Source organism: Vicugna pacos, chromosome 27 (genome assembly GCF_048564905.1).
Source record: "Vicugna pacos chromosome 27, VicPac4, whole genome shotgun sequence".
Lineage (NCBI taxonomy): Eukaryota > Metazoa > Chordata > Mammalia > Artiodactyla > Camelidae > Vicugna > Vicugna pacos.
In genome coordinates, this window is record NC_133013.1 from 24,655,332 (window position 1) to 24,675,121 (window position 19,790).

The 19,790-nt window shown below is 51.5% G+C and overlaps 1 protein-coding gene across 5 annotated transcripts in view; it reads right to left on the reverse strand.

The window, feature by feature from the left end:
- Positions 1-19,790, reverse strand: part of LINGO1 (leucine rich repeat and Ig domain containing 1) — a 184,071-nt gene that overhangs the window by 44,223 nt on the left and 120,058 nt on the right. The window contains exon 3 of one of the 5 annotated variants that reach the window (XM_072950963.1): positions 19,631-19,728. The exons of the other annotated variants lie outside the window; for them this stretch is intronic. The gene's annotated coding sequence lies outside the window, so the exon portion shown is untranslated. The remainder of the gene's footprint in view (positions 1-19,630; positions 19,729-19,790) is intronic. 5 annotated transcript variants of the gene reach the window in all.

Consider the following 19,790-nt stretch of genomic DNA (forward strand, 5'->3'; position numbering starts at 1 on the left):
TTACCAGGGTAAGCTGGATGGAATGGGCTGTAAAGTGTGGCGGCTGGCTGTACGGGGAAAGCTGGCCACGGCTGGGAGATTTATAATGGAAGTCTCCCAGATCAATTACTGAATTACCAGGCAGCCTGATCTTGAAAGCTGGCAGGCAGGAGAGGCTGGGGTGGGGTGAGGGGGTAGCCTAGGAGCAAGTGCTCAGCCTCCTCCAACAGTGAGACCACCTAGTGGAGAGGGAAAAGGGTGGGACCCGACCTGTGACCATTACTGGTTTAAAGTGGCAAAGTCCCTGTTAGAAGGCAAAAAGCCTTTCCTCGCCCCTCACTTCAGGAGTTCATTAGGCCACCCTTCTGAATAGGAGGATTCAGCACAGTTATTTCTCGTCTCCAAGCCTTAGTCTCCCCACCTGCAGAATGGGCATCCTCATCCCAGGTCCACTCACCCTATAGGGTTCATTTGAAGCTCATATTAATTTGAGCTTATTGACGGGCTCTGGAATGTATCCAGCCTAGAGCAGTGTCAAGAGTGTGACCAGAGGACCAGGCAGAGGCTCAGCCACAGAAAACTTGGGATTTGGAGGAAGTTGCCTTTGACTTCTCAGGGAGGCCAATGTGATGACTCTCAGCACCAAGGGACTTTCTAAGGGGTGCTCTGAGATCCTGGGGGAAGGCTGCCAAGCCTGGAGCATCAGCCTAGGCATCTCCTGGGAGAACTGTGAGCCCCTGGAGAGAAGCAGAGACTCTCCTGCCCTTGCAAGGTTACCTCAAGTGAATGCCTGGTATAGTTTACAGTGCAAACAGCTGGACTCTCTTCTCTGTACCAAGTGGGAAGTACTCCCTGTACAAAGGGGATGTACTGGTACTTCTCTGGGATGGAGGTTTGGAGGAGGGAGAGGTTTGCCTCCTCCTCCCACATTCTCTTCCTGCCCCTCAACATTCTTTCCTTATCTTTCTACCAACTAGAAATTCATGTGGGTTAGTAGATTAATTAAATGGCTTAATACAGCTTTTTAATACTTGTACATTGTTAACAACAGTGCTTGACCCACAGTAAAAACTGGGTGTTAGTGATTATTATTAATACTATTACTATAATACTCTTCTGTTCTAATCCAAATACCATGGGCAGGATAAAGTGCTACCAATCACTCACACCTTAGTATGAATTAGTTAAAAAATCACCTTGCTTTTCTGCTTACCCATCTAAGGTCAGCTTCTCTTGGGATTAGGGTAGATTTGGAGCTTGTTGTGTGCGGGGCCTAATAAGAAAGAGCTGGGCTTCTGACCTTCGATTTCAGGGTGATGACGCCCAGGTCTTCCTAGCTTGGGTGGAGAAGGTAGAGAGTGAGGGGTGAAAAGCCTTCAAGGACTTGGAAGTCTGCCCCTGGTTTTCAATCAAAGCAGGTGTCTGGTCTGGGAGCAGGGAAATCCACAGAGGCAGGGATGAGATGCCTGCCTGGAGCACAGGCCGATTCCTAAGATAGCCAGGAGGGAGGGAATGAGGGAGGGAGAGCATTGGGCTGTACCCAAGCCTGGCTGCCTGCTCACCACTGCGCTGGGCACTGCAGGGGGAGATCGGGGAGATGGGGACGGGTTGGGGGTGATTATGGGCAAACAGAGTGGAAAATGAAGCCCTTCAGATGGTAAATGAGTTTAATAGAAATGAGATGGGCAGAGGCTGTGATGAGAATGGCAATGCTGGGCAAAGGTGAGCTGATTCTCAAACAGGCCTGGCTGGGAAGACTGGGGAGGGTCAGCTTCAGTCCTTGTCCTCAGGGGCTGGCCAAGCTGTGGGGGCCAGTGCCTATGCCCACAGACCCACCCAGAACTGAGAAGGCAAAGGAACAGAGGAGAGGTAGTGGGGCCTTTGGATTGACAAGATCCCACAGGACTGGCTGGTGAAGTTAAAGCATGAGGGACTGTGGTCAGACCTGCAGAAAAATTTCTTGGCCAGCACAAAGAACAAATTGGGAATTTATCTAGAGTCCTAGAGATTGCATCTCTCAGAGAAGCTGGTCCCAGCTCTGCCTCAAGGCAGTGAGCAAAGCCTCCTTTGAGAGTGTTCAGTTGTGGGAGGGCCCTGACCAGGAGCAGCACTGTGTCCCCTGTGGGCAGGCACTGTCCCTCCCTTGGGAAAGCCTCCCTTTGGGCCTCAGTTTGTGCGTCTATGAAATGGGGATAATGGTGACTACCCTGCCAGGGTATGTCAGGCACCAAATGAGACATAGTGCAGGTCACTGTCCATTCCCCAGCTGGGCCACCATCCCTGAGGGCAGGGAAGAGACAAGCCCTTCTCTGGCCCAGGGGCTTAGAAATCATTTACTGGATGAACAGTTGATCACATCCTCACACCACTCCTGCACCCCTTTCCCTGCTGACTTCCCCACCCTCTGCTCCCTTTTTCCTCCTGCCCTTCTCATAGGGGGCTAGGACAGGGCAGTCCTCACCACACACAGGCACAGGCCAGGACTCTACCTTTGCTGGGCCTCAGTTTCCCTGTCTGCACAATGGCTATGCTGACCCAAAGGTTTCTTGTAGACCCTCCAAGGCCAATGGCTCTGGGCAAGGAGAGGTATTCTCAGATTCAGCTTTGGTCTTCTTGGGCCGTTCTTACCCCAGACACTGCCCACACCGCACACTGCCCAGCTCTCCCTCCAGCTGGGATTCTGCTTGGCCCTCTAAATGGAGGTGAACGGAGAAGGTGAAGGAGGAGCAGGAGCTGCCCCCAGCACAATAACTAATAACCGGACTGACAAATTGAATTACACCTTTTCCAGTTCCTTACCCTATTGATCAGGGAGGACGCATATGTGAGTGGGCTTGTGCCCCCAGCCCACGGGGTCCCAGGGGCTCCAATGCGTGTGCTGATTCAGTCAGTTTAGCAGAGGGATGACGTGCTGGCAGCTCAGGTCCTCCCCGAGGGAGCTGGGCTTGCTCCGGCTGCCACAGCTGCCCAGCGCCTGCCCGAGGGGCCTCGAGCTCATAGCTTGGCCTGGCCAGGGCCACAGGGAGCAGGAGCGAGGGAAGGACGGGCCCAAGCATGGTGAGAAGGGAGGAGGCGTGGGGCTGGCTGGGGTCCTTGGGAATGAGAGGCCAGGAAACTCCTTTCCACAGGTCCTCAAGGAGGGGGCTGGCTGTCCTCAAGCCTAGATAATGTCACAGGGACCCCAGTCTGAGAGGGGAAGCCAGTCCCACTCTGGGGCCCCATCTGAAGAGAACATGCAGGACCTTGCCCTCACCTCTACCTCTCAAACCCTAACACTCTCCATTCTCTTCAAGGCCTTCCCTGACCCTCCTTAACTCCTCTCACAGCCACGCCTCAAGGTCAAGGACCAGCTCCCCTGGCCAGTGTTTCCCTGAATGCCCTAGCCTGCGAGTCTTCACTCCGTAAGTAGCTAGTGAGTAAAGGGAGGCCATCCACCCTCTCCATGGCCTAAAAACCAATCCCTAAATTTAGCCCCTTCTAAAGCTTGATGGTCTCTGGTTCCATATTTCAAAAGATTTTCTAAGTCCATGAAGTGACTCCTGAGCCATCCTGTGCACTTACACACACAGCACAGGTGTGTGCCGACACATACACACAAGTCACCCCAGCACTTCAACAGCCAGCCCCCTCACGGGACACACACACACCTGATGCTTGGGAAAAGATGAGCATCCCACTGGGCTCCAGGCCTGGAGGTTCTGGGACAAGCTGATGTCCCAGCAAGCAGGCAGCCACTGCCTCCTCACACCTGGCAGGCAGGAACTGACCTCAGGGGGGAAGATGAGGATGGCTGGGGTCACCCCCTCTACTGACACCCTTTTGAAGATCTGCCCTCTGAAGATCTTGATGCTCCAAAAGCATCAAGTCTTGAGGCTAAGCCTACCCCCAGTGGCATCAGGAAGTCCTTCCTGATGTCTAGCTTAGGTCAATTCTCTGTCTTTTCACTCAACAGACATTCTTGGGCAGGCACTGAGGATCCTGTGGCCATGCCCTGGTAGAGGAAGGAGAGATCTGCTGGGTCACCTGGTAATTGTATACCAGGGGCAGTAAGAAGGAAGTGACCTTGGTGTTTCTCGGGGATGAAGGTAGGGGAAGGCTTTTGTGTCGTTGGGTGACTTAAACCATGGCAGCTCCCCATGATCCAGTTTTCCCAGCTAAACAGGAAATCCCACCACCCTGCTCTGCCCCTAGTCCAGTGAATGTCTCCCTGAGCTCACTGGGTGTGGCAAGGCTCCCACCCTGGACTTTGTCCTGTCTCAGGCACCGACTTAACTTAGCTGAGTCCCTACTCCAGGCTCCAATCTGAAATGGCAGTAGTATCTTCAGCCGTTTCTCTGTCTGCCTTCTCTCAGAAACCTCTTCCTACTCCTGAGGCATCCTAGCCAGACCCCAGCCCCTGCCATACTGCCTGAACCTCCACCACTGGAAGTCCCTCATCTGTACCAGGCATTCTCTGGAGTTGGCCCCCAACTCCAAACAGGCCTCCCCAAATCCCTCCTCCCCACCACCCCTAGACCCCAGGGGCTGATACAGGGTCCAGTGGGGGATGGGAGAGCTTCTGTCACTCTCCATGCAATCAGCAGACTGTGGCAAAAATGACCTGTGAGTCCCAGGGCCTGACTTGGACTGAGGCCAGAACATGAGGTCACCTGGACAGGGAGCCCAGGGAGGCCCAGGGAGGGACCAGGACGGGTATCTAGGGCAGGACTGAGGCAGGCCTCGGCCTTCGGACCACAGCCTGAGTTTGCAACACTGAGCATCTGCTGGGGAAGGTGGGGAGATGCCACGGAGCTTTCCCTGGGAGACTGACCCAGATTTCTCTCCCTCTCTCTTAGCCACACAGGAACACCGGGTATGAGAGATTGAGAGAGAAAGAGAGAGAGAGAGAGAGAGAGGTGTGTGTGTGTGTGTGTGTGTGTGTGTGTGTGTGTGTGTGTGTGTGTGTGTGTGTGTTATTCTCAGCCCTGGCAGGCGGAGGGGTGGGAAGGGAGGAAGCTTGCTGAAAGCTCTGGGAAATGAGAGAGAAATCCTCCCTAAATCCTTGCTCTGTCACTAATAGCTAAAATATGCTCTTGACAACAAGGTGAAAGGCCCTGAATATTCAGGCCTGACCTTGCTTCCAGGAGCTGAAGTCCCAGGTCTGGCTGTTGGAGAAGAGCCCCAGGCCACCCTCTGGCCTTCCTGACCTCTCCTGTCTGGGCAGTGTCCCACAGGTCCCCCTGATGCTGCCCTGGGAGGCATGAGAGTTCCCCATCATGAGGGCTGGCAGGGTGGTGGGTACCTATCTGTCAGGATCCCATGGCAGGCACTTAGGGATGGGTGGGGAGAGGGGCAAACACAAAAAAGAGCTGGATAGTCCCTCCCAGCCTGAGCTGTACCTTTAATGCCCACGATGCCTGTCCCGAGGGGGCTGAACCCCAGCACTCAGGGGAGGGCCTTGTGAGGGGCTGGACAGAGCTGGGCCCAGGCCTGAAAGTGGGAGTTTTGGTAGCTTTCCGGCTGGGATAGGAGGAAACGGGTGTGTGCTGTGGGGCTGCTGGCCACGGCGTACACACACAGATGCAGAATTGTCCCATCCCAGGGTCACACTCCTTCAGATATGTGGACACACAAGGACACACACATGACATACACAGAGACCTGTATGTACAAATAAGCAGGGCTGCACACTCGAGTGTGAGTTGGTACACAGGTGGACACACAGTAGGCAGTGCCTGATTCCTTTGTGGGCTACTCTGGGCTCCATGAGGCATGTGAGAGAAATTCCTCCCACAGACTGGCCACTAGGAGCTCAAGTTAAGTCCCTGAAAAAATTCCCATCATAAGACTCCAGAGGAGGCCTCCTCTTCTGCCACATTCTAGGCTCCGTGCCTGATCTCTGCCCTTGGTGGGCCCTGCACCACCTCCTCTCCAGCCAGGCCTTCTCTGCGCCATGTGTGGTGGCCACCCTGCCTCCACCCTGGACCCTGAGAGCTGGAGGTCTTGTCCTTTTCAAGGAACCCAACATCCCACTGACAGGCAACAGGAACACTGCTTGTGTGTGACCCTGGGCATGGCCCCGCCACCACTGGGACTCAGTCTCCCTTCTGCCCAATAGGGCTGATTCCGTTGGAGGGGTTGCTGTGAGGGCTGGAGGTGTGGCACAGGCAGATGCAGCCATGGTCATGGGTGCCCTCCAGGCCAGCTGCAGCCCAGAGCATCTGGTTCCTGAGCCCAAGGCAATCTCCTAGCACAGTCAGGGTATCATGTCCTCACACACCCCCTCCACAGCTGGCTCAGTCACCATGTGGGGAACACCACCCACTCATGGACACTGACCTGCCCACACCTCACCCTACACCAGGCAGGAAAGGAGAATCACTAAGCTTCACTGACACATGTGCTGGGCCTACAACCATCTGCAGAAGCCCTGGCCTCTGTCCTCACATGCCTTGCAGTGCATATCCCAGCACCTGCAGGGGAGACGGGGTGCACCTGTCCTTCCAACAGCACCCTCAGCTCCGCCTCCCCTGTCTCCACAATCAGGCCTACCTGGATATTTTGTAATTGAACTCCTTGCCTTTTCCTGAGTCTGACCTGCTCTCTCAGACTTGGAGCCTTTGCACATGCTGTTCCTTTGCCTGTAATGCCCTTCCCTCTCCGTCAGCCTGAAAACGCTTCCCTCTCCTTAATGATTCTGTTCAAGTGTTTCCTCTGTGCAGCCTTCCTCCCCCATCCTGCTCATACCTACATGATACTCTGGTAGTGCCTCTAAGGGGCAAGTTTTATCCCACACTGGTCAGGTCTGGCTATGCTTTTGTCCCGACTGGGCTGTGGGCTCCCCCCGGGCACGGCCAGGACCTGATCATCTCAGCATGCTTAAGGCCTTCCTTAGGGCCCAGCACCGAGTACCCAGCACCCAGCAAGTGTTTGCTGAATGAATGAATGAATGAATGAATGAATGAAATGAAATGAATGTGTGGATATCCTTACCAAGTCCCAGCATAAGTTGAGACACAGCTCTGAAGGTCTCTTTTGAGGAGGCAGATGTGCTTCAGGGAGTCCTGCCATCAGATGCTGGCTCCTCAGTCAGCAGACACCACCAGCAGGGGGTATGATGCATGAGGCCCCTGTCCTCAGAGAGTGCACAGTGCTTCTAGGGGGCAGTAGGCACACACGGGAGAACCATGAGAGGGGAACCGTTTGAGTGATGCAGGGCTCAGGAAGTTCATGGAGAAGAGATGCAGGTGGAAGAAATGACTTAATGGGCTAAAGCCAGAAGCAGAGGAGGGTGGCTTGGGAGCCCACATCCTGGTTCACGCTGCCCACCCCTTAGCAGCCCTATGATCTTGGGCAGCCACTTTAATTTCCCTGCATCTCAGTTTTCCTCATCTGTAAAATGGGAATGACCTGTGTATTTACCCTATAGGGTTATGAGGATCAAATGCTTATAAGATGCTTTTAACAGTGCCTGGCACAGAAAAAGCACCCAAGAAACAAGAATAGCCATTATTATTGTTTTATCAATAGTGTGAAGCATCCCTAGACTAGGCAGATAGCAAACAGGCAGACCGGCAGCAAAGGAGGTGGGGAGATGTCAAGGGCTGAGTAAATCAACTTCTTCAGAAGATGGTTGGCGTTGGCTTTCTCTACTCAAGGAACTAAAGGATCTAAAGAGATCTGGGCGGAGGGACCCTGAGGGGAGGGGAGAGAGGAAGTCGGCAGTGGATGGACAAGGAAGTTCCCAGGGGTCTGGAAGTGCTAATCCTAGCCCTTCTGCTCAGAACGTACATGGATTAGAGGAAGTGTGCCAGGAAGAGCAGGAAGGGGCTGCACTTGCCTTGCTGTGCCTGCCATGGAGGCCAGCACCAGCAGGGGATGCAGATCTAAATATGGCAGGGCTGGGAGTGAGGGCTGGGGTAGGGGGCATTCTCCCAACTTGGGCAGAAGGGCAGAGGGCTGAGGAGCTGCTCTCCCACCTCTGGCTACTTGGGAAGTCTTCCCTGGCGCCTTTCTGGGATGTGGGGGACCTCAGGTTGATGCCCGTACCTTCCAAGGGGTATGGAGGCCACTCTTTAATCCAAGCCATCCTGGCAGAACAGGGAGTGGTGAGAGGCCATGGGGTGAAGGAGGCAACCTGGGAAGTGAACTCCCTTGGAATATATGGGATGAGAGGTGCTCTAGGGGGCTGTGCTCAAGGACAGCAAGTGCCTGGGGAGGAGGGAAGAGCTGTCGACTTTCCTCTCAGCCTCCTGCTTCTCCTTCTCCCTACCTAAGGCCACCCCCCTCATCAGCCATGTCAGCATGACATTAACAGGCTGACAGTAATAAGCTGGAGCTCCTCCACTTGTCTGCCAGATCAAGCCTCAGCTGCGGAAGAATTGCTAATTACAACCACAATAAAGAAATATCAATGGTGGACGTCAATATTATTGCCTCCTGCGTCCCTGCCTGTTGATTTGGAGATGAAAAGAGCTCTCAGGTTGTCTCTTCAGGACAATGCTGAATGATGACAGAGGGAAAGAGAGCTCCATATGGAGAAGGGAACACCCTCTAGCTGGATTCATTCATTAAACTGTGTTTCCTCTGGGCAGGGTCCCCTCCACCAAGGGCCCAGGGCTGGGGCTGGAGGCAAAGGGTCCATGTGCAGGGAGGAGGAGCTAGTGATCTTGCTTGAAGCCCTGGTTCACAGAACGACCTCAGGCATGTCTTTTTGCCTCTTTGGACCTCAGTTTCCTCACCTGCCAAATGGGTACAATAATTCCAGTCCTGCCTATCTTGTGCAATGTGGAGGAGTAAATAAAGGGCAAAAAGCAGGGCTTTTGAAGCATGACCTTGAGTGCAAACGCAGGGGTTTTGTGGGCCCAAGGATGGGTTGAGGGGCTCTGCACAGGTAGGATAGCTGAGGGGCTCGTGGGAACAAACAAAGGGACAGACATGTCCCAGCTCAATGAACTCTCAGAAGCAAATATGTTCCCTAGCCCTGCATCAAGCACTCAAAACTTGGTGGAAACCAAAAACTAAAGCCAGAGAGGAGAGGCAAAGCTTGACTCAAATGTGCAGCAGACCAGCTGCTATCTCTGAGCCCCTGAGCCTAAGAGGATGTCAAGGCTTTCCCTGCAAACCCACAACCCTGAGCACCATGCTAGTTACAGACAGAAGTCACACACAGGGCAGCCTTTCACCCATTGAGAGGGTCCCATGGACGGCTCGCCCAGAAGCAGAGAACAAGGCACAGTGCAGAAGCACCTCCAGAGACAAATCAGAGGGCCACGTGAAACACACCGTCCATGTCAGGGTGCATCACAGACACGGGCATGTGTAAGCACGCACACACAGACACACGTACAGGGCCAAGTTCATAAATGAACGTGCAGAGGCTAGATAAACAGGCAAACACACTCACATACATACGCATGCATGTAGTGTCTTAGGCCCAAAGCCAAGTTTCTTTCTAGCCCATGGAAACCTCTCCCTGTTGAGAAGGAAATAAAAAGCCCCATGCAGCCTTCCAGGCACATGTGGCCTCTCAAGCTGTGGCCAAGCCAAGCAGCAGAGATTAGGTGGCAGGGAAGCAAAGCCCAGCATGGCCTGAATATTTCACGGGAGATTTTGCTTCACAGAAAATCCCTTCTTTGCCTCCATGCATGTCAGAGTATAATTACCCATTAGGTAGTGAAGCAGAAACCTGGGAAGATGTGCGTGCAGCTCTGAGTCTGGGCCCCTCGCTCTGCCTCTGCCCACAGGCCTGGTCCAGCCTAACAGGGCCCATCCCACCCCTCACCTGCCCCTGAGGAAGGGAAAATTAGATGCCATTTGGGACATGGAATGTCCTGGCTTAGGGTCACCTCGGCCCTAGGTTCTCAGACTCTGCACCTAGCTAAGGAAGGACCAAACTCCCGCATCCTTTTGCCCTCCCACCCTCACCCTACTCTCTCTGCAGCTGGCTTATCTCACTTCATCTTCCCCCTTCTTTCCAGCCCATCAAACTATTTGCAGCTCCTTGAACAAATGACAGAAAAGACCGAGACAGAGCGAAGACAGAAGGTAAGCACTAGAGGAAAGGAGAGAGGGCATCCCACTTGGCCCCAGGAGAAACCCCTCATCCCTCAGCCAGACTCACCCACCAGGGTGGAAAAAGGGGAGGGGGGTTCACACGTCCCTGGCTTTCCTTCCCACTGGGAGAACTCTCTTATTCCTTTTGCCCTAGAAAATGTCCATTCAGTGTAAGTTAAGCTAAGGAGGTATCTCCTCCAGGAAGCCCTCCAGTATCCATCCCCAGGTCAGGAGCTGTCTCTGACTCCTACAGCCCCATGTGTTTCCCTCCATCACTGTTCTGTAATCAAAGACTGAAAACTTAGATGCCTACAGAGGTCAGAGAGGAAATGAGAGTGAGTGACAGTGTGCAGGTAATACAGTTAGGAGGGGGCAGGACTTGAGAAGTGGAGAGCACATGCCCTGCCTAAGGCACCAACACCAAGTCACTTCATGGCCCAGTGAGTCCAATCCGGGAATAAACCCAAGAGAATGGAAAACATGTTCCCACAAAGACTATTCACAAATGCTCATAGTGGCATTATTCATAACTGCCAAAAAGTGGAAACAACCTAAATGTCCGTGAACGAATGGATAAACAAAATACAGAATGTCCATGGAAAGGAATATTACTGGGCCATAAAAAGGAATGAAATACTGACATGCTACAACGTAGATGAAACTTGAAAGCCTAATGCTATTTGAAAGAAGCTAGTCACAAAAAGCCATCTCTTCCATGGTTCCATTTATATGAAATGTCCAGAATAGGTAAATCCATAGAGACAGAAAGCAGATTAGTGATTGCCAGGGCCTGGAGTACGGGAAGAGGGAGAGTGACTGCTAATGGGTACAAGTATCTCCCTTTGGGGTGAGGAATATGCTCTGGAATTAGACAGTGATGATTGTTGTATAATCTTGAGAATATACAAAAAAAAGACTGAATTGTACACTTTTAAATGGTAAGTTTTATGGTATGTGAATTATATGTCTATTAAAAAAATGTTTAAAGTGGAACAAAATACATCCACAAGCCACATCCCTGGCTACAGCTCCCAGTTTTCAACCTCCAGTTTCTACATCTGTCTCCCTGATAAGAATGGAGAGTAGGCCCTACATGAGGCCCTTTGGTGGTCTCCAGAGCTGGCGCCCCAAGGGCACGCACTTGAGCCACAACAGCGACCACAGCAGCACATTGACCCAGGCCACATTTCATGCTTTGCAAAACCTCCCTCAGACAGTGCTGGCCCAGTCACAGCTGTGCCTCACACCACTGAGGTCCAGGTTCAGGGTAGACTGAACTAAGGTCACAGGGCAAGCTAGAGGCAGAACTGAGAAGCCAGGCCTCCCAGCTCAGTGCAGGAAGACCTCAGACAGCTGGTGGCCAGCCTCTAGTGGGCAGAGGAAGGTGGACACAAAAGCATAGACAGTCCTGCCACTGCTTCCTACCTCAAAGCCCCCCAAGCCCCCCAGACCTTTTAATCAAGTCCACCTGCCGGATCTGGCCTCAATCTTCTGGGACCCTAAAGGCATCTCAGACACTGCAGTGAGACCCCTGTCCCTCACTCCTTCCTCAGCACACCCCCAGGGAGCCCACAGTTGCTTCCCACAATCCCTAGGCTTGGCCAGCACTATGACCTAGACATCCAGTTCCTCAGAGGCCCAGCATGGCTTGCCTCAACATTTTGGGTTGGCCAGGGGCAGAGGGTGCGCCTCCAGTGCAGAACAGCTTCCAAATAGGGTGACCAACTATCCCAGGACTGAGCAGCATTAAAACTGGGACAGTCCTGGGCAAAATGGGACAGTTGACCACTATACCTGGGAGGGCCCATCCCCTTTCTCTGCCCTGGTAGAAGCCACAGGAGGGAGGTTTTTCCTGAGAGGCCCTTCTCTTCCTCTCATGCTCACCTTCTCCTTGTCTTGGCCATCCCTCCTCCTAGAACTTTCCATAAGCAGAAAGAAATCCTTTCATCTCCCCCTTCAGGACCCTCAAGGACAGCAGGTTTCTAGCACCAGCTCTGTGAGCCCTTGTGTTTGTGGAGATTTTCTGGGGGCCAACAGGTGGAGGGGCACAGGGTATAAGCCCCTTTATTCCTCCTTCAGCCACGGTCTCCCTGTAGACTGTCAGCTCCCGTAGGGCTGGGAACTACTTTCTGTTTGGTTCACAGATGTGCCTCTAGGTCTAGAAGACTAGGTGCCCAGTAAATATTTGCTGAATGAATGACTGACTCTAGGTATCCCTACAGTAAGCCTGAACTGCCAGAGGTCTTCAGGCAGCCATGGAGGCCTCCCCCATCTGAGCCCTCACACCCCTCAGCCGCCCGCCAACTCACTAACAGGCCCCCCAACACCACTAGAGACCCACAGCCTTTGCTCACATAGGTCCCCTTCTTGGAGCCACTCAGGCCTGTTCCTAGGCACCAAGCTTAGTTCCTCCCCTCCTGGAAGTCTCACTTCATCACTACCTGCCTCCTCTCATGGGGCTCCCTCCCCAGCTGAGCCCTTGAGCACCTTAGGGAGGGTGCTCAGGGGAGAATGAGGGAAGAGCTGGAGGTATGCCCGACTGCAGGTTACTCAGGATCTGGGCCAGCCTTGAGCTGGAAGGGTGTCTGGGTGTCTCGGGATCTGACTGCCAGCAACTGGATGCAAGGCCAGGAACAGCTGGCAGAGGAGGGGAACGGAGGTGAAGGGAGAAGAGGGGAGAGGAAGGACAAGACAGGGAAGAACAGGGGAGCTGAGGGAGAGCTGCTCTTAGCCCCAAGGTCCCAAGAAGGTTAAGTCAGAGTTTGATATAGTGGGGAAGCAGTTGGGCAGCGGATTACATTTAGACACATGATATCCCCCAGAGACACACATGTTCCCCCTGTACAGAGTGAAGTAGAGGGGGAAGGGGCCCCTTCCTGATCTCATTCATACACTGAATTTTTTAATATATTTTTATTGAAGTATAGTCAGTTTACAATGTTGTGCCAATTTCTGGTGTATAGCACAATGCGTCAGTCATATAGGAACATACATATATTCGTTTTCATATTCTCTTTCACCATAAGTTATTACAAGATATTGAATATAGTTTCCTGTGCTATACAGTATAAACTTGTTGTTTAGCTATTTTCTATATATTAGTATCTGCAAATCTCAAACTCCCATCTTCCTGTGATGTCTGTGAGCCTGTTTCTGTTTTGTAAATAAGTTCGTTTGTTTCTGTCTCTGGTTTTGTTTTTGTTTTTGTTTTTGTTTTTAGATTCCACATGTAAGTGATCTCATATGGCATTTTTCTTCCTCTTTCTGGATTACTTCACTTAGAATGACATTCTCTAGATATACGGAATCTTACAGCCTGATCACACAGAGCCTTGACCCTCCTCACATACCAAGCCCTCAAGCCGCTTTAAACACAAAGTCCCGACCCTCTTAACACAGGAAGTTCTGACCCTCCTCACAGAGTCCCTACGCTCTTCACACAAGGAGCCCTGATCCTTCTCACATGGAATCTGACCCTCTTCACACAGCAGGGAGCTCTGACCCTAGTCTCACACTGAGTCCCCACCCTCCCCACAGAGTCCCGACCCTCCTCACACAGGAAGTCATGACCCTGATCACACAGTGCCCCAAGTGTTTTCACACAGACTCCAACCCTCTTCACACCTTTTAGCTCTGACCCTATCACATATGGAACCCCAATCTTCCTCACATACGGAGCAGTGACCTTCTTCACACATGGAGCTCCCAAACCTCCTCACAGGAGCCCAGACCCTCTTCACACAGGGATCCCCAGGCCTCCTCACACATGGAGCCCAGATCGTAGTCACAAATGGAGCCCTGACTCTCCTCACACGGAATTCGATCCTCTTTACACAGGGAGCTCCGACCCTGGTCACATACAGAACCCCAACCCTCCTCACACAGGGAGCCCCGACCTTCCTCACACACGGAGCCCCCACCCTCCTCACACACGGAGCCCCCACCCTCCTCACACAGGAGTGCTGACCATGGTCACACACTAAGCCCTGACACTCCTCACATGCTGAGTCCCAACCCTAGAAGTGTATACTGGCCCTCAAAGATGGAGAGAAACTTTCAGAGGCATTAGCCTCTTTTCCTGCTACTCCTTCGGCCTGGGTGACAGATCTGGTATTTGAGTATCTGAGACAGATCCCCACTTTGACTGCTGGCAGCTGGTGCCCAAGCTGACTCACGGTGGCTGATTTCCTGACCTTCTCAAAACCAAGTCTGAGCAGATGACAAGCTCCTCTGTGTCTAGGACACAGCAGGTGCCTAGTAGAAGCCAGGTCCTCTAGGAGCCCCAGGCCCCAGGCTTCAGTGGAGAAGCTTCCATGTCCCTCCCTTCCCCTCCCCCCAGCTCTGTAGCGCTTGCTCCCTCGCTCCTCTCCCCCTTCCTCTCCCATGGGGATCCAGGTCCACCTCCCTCTTTTCCAGGAAAAAAGCTGTGTATTGCTAGGTACCTCTCCCGTCTGCTTTCACCTGTCCCCTCTCCTGGCCTTTCCTAACTTAGGTATACTTGCAACTGGCCCCCATTCAGTGTCCTCAGCTGGCTGTCAGCTAATCCCTGCAGAAGTGTTAACTGATAATTAAGATGTTAGCTGTAAACTTAACGTGTGATTCCCTGCAAGGAGTATTTTGGTTTTAACAGGTTGCTCTTGAAAATGGGAAAATCTTCAAGATCCAGCCAAGTGACAGAAGGGGATGCTGAGTGGGGTGTGTGGGGTATTTTGTGCCTGGAACCCTTCCAGCCTTCCCTGAACCCCAATCCCCCTCACCTCCCCTGTCACTGGGGTAGACAGAGCACAGGCATGGGAACCGAGAGGGCTGCCTCCCAGTCTCACTCCACCTCCTAAGAGTTGATGCCATTGGATGGGTGGCAGAACCTCTCTGAACCTCGGTTTCCTCATCTGTAGATGGGTATATAGAATACAAGCCTTGCAGAACTGTGAAGGCACGTAGGGGGCCCCAAACACTTGAGGGCTCCCATCAGCCCTAACTTTCCTTTGCTTCTTCCTTCATTGAAGGTAACTGTGTCTGCTTCCACTCCTCCTGCCTCCTCACACTCTACCCCTAATCAATCACCACGTCTGTCTATTCTCTGGACTTCCTAAATCTCTCCCCAGGCAAAGATCAATGGATCAAACAGCAAGGCCTGGACAGACATGAGATTATGGGGACATTTGGCAGATAATAGGAATGGAGCTTCAGAGCAGGGAGAAAGGATTCAATAAACTCTGTCCAAACAACTGGCTAGTAATTTGGGAAAAAAAGCACTTACATCCCTATCTTCAAACCACACACATAAAAAATAAACTAGAGATTTAAACATTTTAAAATTTCATAAAGAACTAGAAAACAATATAAGACAACACTTTCAAAACTTTTTAGTGGGTAAAGCCAGAAACTCTAAAGGAAAAGAGTGACAGACTTGACCATAGGACAATTTAAAACTTTTAAGGGATTAAAAACAAAACAAAGCAAAACACAACTCCATAAACTTACATGACAAAAAAACCCTCAAAACTGTGAAAAAATTTTTTCGCAGTTTATGACAGGTAAAGGGTTAAATCCCTTATCCTCTTATAAATCAATCCGCTCTGCAAGTCAATAAGATGCATTTCACACACCCTCCCACCATCACTGAAACCAAGGTCGCCTGTGACCTCCCCACAGCTAATGCATGATCAATGCTCCGTCTGCATCTTACTCAACCTCATGCTTGAAACATGTCTTGCCCTTGGCTTCTAGGATAGCATACCTGGCTCTCCTCCATCTCACCCGTTGTACCTTCTCAGTCACCTTTTCAGTTCCTCCTCAGCTCCCTAACTTCTAACCAAGACACCCCAGGACTGGGTCTTTGGTTCTTTTCTCTTCTGTCTGTACTCACCCCCTTGGTGCTCTCATCCAATCTCACAGCTTTAAATATAATCTTTGTGCTGATGACCCTACATTTGTATCTCCAGCTCAGATCTAGCCCCTGAAATCCAACCTCGTATATCCAACTGTCAACTCCTCATTTCTACTTGGATGTCTACTAGTCACATTTCACATGGCCACAGCAAGAGCCTGCTCACAGGGGTGCCACCTGGGCAGTCACACCAGGCCCCACACTCAGAAGGGTCCCAGGCTTTGTTTAATGCTCTACTGTCACCACTTTGAAATTCATAATATTTCTTTCAAACAAAGGGCCACTCATTTTCATATAGCTCTGGGCCCTATACATTATGTAGCCAGTCCTGTCCACAGCCTAGTTTCTCTCCTCCCCTACAACAAAACCACTCCTCCCGATTCTCTGCCCTATCTCTGTTGACGGGAGCCTCAACCTTTTACCTACTTTAGCCAAGATCTTTGGATTCATTGTTATGGACTGAATGTTTTTGTCTCCCAAAATTCATACGTTGAAGCCCCAACTCCCAATGTGATGATATTTGGAGGTAGGAAACTTTGGGAGGTAAGTAGAGTTAGATGAGGTCATGAGAGTGGGAATTTCATGATGGGATTAGTGACCTTATAAGAAGAGGAAAGGACCCAGAGCTTGGTCTCTCCCTGTGCAAACGAAGAAGAGGTCACGTGAGCACACAGCGAGATAGTCATCTGCAAGCCAAGCAGAAGGTCCTCGCCAAGAACTGAGTCTGATCTTAGACTTTGAAGTCTCAAGAAGTGTGAGAAATAAATGTGTGTTGTTTAAGCCACCCAGCCTATCATACTTGGTTATGGCAGACCAAAATGCCTAAGACAGTAATCCTTGGCTCCCTCTCTCTCTCACACACACACACACCACCTCATCCAGTCTGCCAGCAAATCCTACTGACTACCATTAACGTGTACCCAGAATCTGTCCAATTCTCCCCACTGCCTTCCAGACCCCCTGGTCCAAGCCCCCACCATCTCTTCCCTGGTTCATTGCAATAGCCTACTGAGTGATTTTGGCCCCCTTCACAGTAGCTAGAGTGAGCTGATTAAAATGAAAATCAGATCACATCATATCACTAATTCAGGACCTTCCAGGCTCCCTGCTTTCCCTGCTTCACTCTAAGTAAAAGCCAAGGCCTTGGGGTGGCCCACAAGGCCCTGCATGATCTGGCTCAATCCCTCTCTGGCCACACCGCTCACCCTCTCCCTCCTTCACCCTGTTCCAGCCACACAGGCCTTCTCACTGAGCCCTGAACAGGCCAAGCCTGCTCCTGACTCAGGGTCCCAGACATCTGTGTGACTCATTCTCTCACTTCCTACAGGTCTTGTCTTCACTGCCACCTCCCAGTGAGGCCTTCCTGACAACCATATCCAAGTCACTCAACACTTCCCATCCCTCCCCTGCTTTATTTTTTCTCCTTAGCACTCAAGACTTATACACACACTGTATTTCACTTATTCATCTGTTTTTCCTTGGCTGCCTCTCGTTTACTAGAGAGTAAGTTTTATGGAGCAGGTATTTTTGTCAGTGTTGTTCACTGTTAGGTCCCTAACCAAAAAAAGTACCCAGCATGTAGTAGGTGTTCAATCAATGCTTACTAAATAAACGGACAGATGAATAGAAAAATGAGGATGTGACATAAACAGGCAATTCATAAATAAATTGAAATAGCCAACAAACATACACAAATACGATCAACCTCATTAGTGATCAAAGAAATGTAAAATAAATCAGTTTTACCCATCAGATTGGCAGGGATCTAAGTAATTGATAATGCCCATGGTTGGCAAGGGTGAGGGGATGGGGACTTTTTTATATGGTAAGTCGGCACAAGCTTCTCAAGTTTGATCTGGACTATGGATCAAACCTTGAAAGGTACATACCCTCTGACCCAGGCAGTCCACTTCCAGAAACATCCCCAAAGGATCCATAACACAAGTGCACACAGATATAAGAACTGGGAGGTTCCCTGAGTGAGGTTTATAAATCCTGTTGGCCACCATCAGGATTAATAATTGATAACAATTTAAAGACCATCCATAAAATGGGCGTAAAAGGATAGGGAGGAATTCTGGAATGGTCTGCACAATATATTAAATGAAAAATCAAGTGACAGAGCAGTATATCTAGTATGATCCCATGTTTTTCTTTTAAGATATGTTTACAAGTGCATAGAAAATTGTCTGGAAGGACATGATATATGGAATTAGTTAGCAGTGGTCAGTCCTGGTGAAGAAGAGATTATGGGAAGGGATGAACTGCATGCTTTAAATACTTCTAGATTGTAGATAGCTAGCTAGCTAGCTAGATAGATAGATAGACAGACAGACAGATGGATAACATAGAAAAAAATATTACATCAGTAGTCAGAAAAATGACTTTGCGTAAAGAGAATCACTTCCTTTGTCTCCCTAATGTTGAAAGATGCAGAAATGGGACATTCTAAGCCCTCCATTATCTGGCCCTGCCTCATCCATGTTACCCCTCAGCCTCCACCCCCACACCCCGAGCACTCTGGGTTCCAAGTTCACGAAACAATTTCCTATTCCTGCCTCCTCTCACAGCTCCACATCTGTCTCACAGCTCTGTTCACAGGCACAAAGGCCCAGCTGACCCCGCCCAGTGACCTCCTCAGCCTGAATTCTGCTGTCAGACAGCCAAAGGGGAAGACAAAGACTCCAAGAGCACTCTTAACAGCCAGGACTGCTGCCCCAGCTTCCAGCAGGAACCCGGGGTTTCTGGCCCAAGGATGGCCTGCGGGACCTGGGGAATTAGGGAATGTCCATTGATTATGGCCTGAGCAGGCTTGGTGGCCCCTGGCTCCAGGGCATCTGCCACAGGCACTGGACTGATCCGAGAGAACCAATTTGGGTGTAGCAGGGAGGACTGAACAGAGGAAGAGGGAGGTTAGGGTTTTAGCTCCCAATTGGGTTGCCAGATTTAATAAATAAAATTATATGTCCCATGCAATATTTGGGACATATTGATGCTAAAAAAATGATTTGTTGTCTATATGAAGTTCAAATTTAACTAGACTTCTTGTATTTATTCTGGCAAGCCTAGCTCCCACTTAATCCCAGCCCTTGGGGAATTTGGCCCCAAGGAGAAAGCCTCCACTTGGGGTGCCCAGGAGCAGCAGGGAAATGGCCCCTCTCAGGCCCAACACTGAGGGTATTAAAAGGGAGCTGGGCTGCTTCTGGTGCTGGAAGGGGCACCTCTGCCCTGAGGGTGTCCCACAGAGAGCAGTGACCTTCCGGAGTAAGAGCCACCACTCACGGAAGCACACACACCAGGCAAGTGAGTACCGCGACTCCAGCAGGGAAAAGCCAGTGACAGCAAGGGAAACCTCAGATGCGAAACCTCCCACCGCCAAAGAACTTGACAAGCGTGTACCGCGAAGGACCCTGAACAAACCGCCAACAGCGAACATATGAGAGCCACACTGGGGCTGGAGGAATTATGTGTCCCAGGGCTCTCAGCACCCCAGGGACGGAGCCTGGTGAGGATGGACTGCTGCCAGGCTGGCCTGCCTCTTGGAGGTCTGGGAACTCCTCCCCAGAAGGCCCTGCTGTGGCTGGGGCCTTCAAACCCTGTGCTGTGGCCCCACAATTGCCGTTGACAGGGGCTCATTCACCCAGGGCTGGCCTGGTCCTCGTACCTAGAGCCCTCCCACCCATGCAGAGGCATGAGGCAGGGCGAGCGCACCTCGCTGTCCCCTACCTGGGTCAGACGGCGCCAGGAGGCAAACACACGGGCCTCTGGGGGCCCAGGGAGCAGCGGGGGGAGCGGCAGCCTAGCCGTCGCAGACTCAGCATGCACTGTAGGGCAAGGGTAGGAAGGTTAGTACAGGCAAAGATGGGGCTTCTGCTACCGGGGGTGG